Here is a 1,287-nt window from a genome sequence, read left to right on the forward strand (position 1 = left end):
CCTTAACCCTTCCCCGCCCGGCCACTCGCCCGGCCGCATCCCTGGGTGCGCGCGTCCGCGCGGGGGTTGGCGACTGTCGCCGCAGGAGTGTAGCGGGAGGCTCCCAGCTGGGGCCCTGCCGCCCCGTGAACGGCAGGCACGGCCTCAGGGCGCCCCTGGCCAGGGTACAAATTGGGCTTAATTAGCACTCAATTAGATGACACTCAGTTAGTGAAGCCCCACCCGGGCCACCTGAAGAGGCCTCCCCCTCCTCCCCTTGGACCTCCGGTCCTGGACCCTGGAGTGGCGAGGACAGGCCTGAGGGGGTGGGGAGTATTGCAGCCAGGACGGTGGGCGTGGGTCCCAAAGGACCAGATGTTGTAGGGGCCACCCTCGGGCCACCCTGGTCAGCTCGTCCCTCTCTGCGCCCCCTGCTCGCTTCCTCTGTGCACAAGGCCCCCTGCCCCATCCCCGCCCTCTGCCTTCCCCAGTCCCCACCCCAGCAGCACCTGGCAGCGGCCTCCCTGGACGTGCCTAGCCACTTCCCGGCTGGTCAGGGGTCCCTCCATCTCAATATCCCATCCCTTTACTGCACTGTCTCTCTGATCTGGAGATGAGTTCACCCTGAAATCGGGATACTCCAGTTCTCTGAAAACCCAAAGAGCTGGCCATAGGGAGCTGCTCCTGGGTGGACTATGGGAATGCCCCGCTGGAGGGGGACACGAGCCCTCATGTGGTCACAGCCCCCTCCCCTCCTTACTGTCTCCATGCTCACATAGCTGCCACACGTGTGGCCCCCTTGTTCCATTTCTGGATTCTTCCTGGCCCTTCAGGCAATGGCGTTTGGGGCTTCCCCTCTGGCCCTTGTCTGAACGGCCTGTACTCTGTCTGGCAGCTTCACCTCAGACCAGGAGCTCCAGAGGGCAGGGCCACATCTTCCTCCTCCGCAGAACAAGCGCAGTAAGAGCCTAGCTTTGGAGACAGAAAAATCCAGGTTCCCAGGGACTTCTTCCAGCCATAGAATGAGGCCAATTATTGCCTTCCATCTGTGGGGTGGGGACTGCACCCCACTAGCCGGGTGTCTGAGGATAAGTGAGCATCCCCCTCCTGCACAGGGCAGGTGTGCACCTTCCGCTCCCCTGGGAGGGCCCAGGGCACAGCTGTCTCTGCCTTCTCCTGCCTCTTGGGAGACCTCACACCCAGAGGATCCACTCACCCCTTGAATCTTTAACCTCCCCCATGGCTGGCTGCTTTCCAACAGCATTTACTCATTCGCATGGCTCTCTCATCTTAAAAACATACAATCCC

This window comes from Neophocaena asiaeorientalis, unplaced genomic scaffold (assembly GCF_003031525.2).
Source record: "Neophocaena asiaeorientalis asiaeorientalis breed wild unplaced genomic scaffold, Neophocaena_asiaeorientalis_V1.1 scaffold461, whole genome shotgun sequence".
Lineage (NCBI taxonomy): Eukaryota > Metazoa > Chordata > Mammalia > Artiodactyla > Phocoenidae > Neophocaena > Neophocaena asiaeorientalis.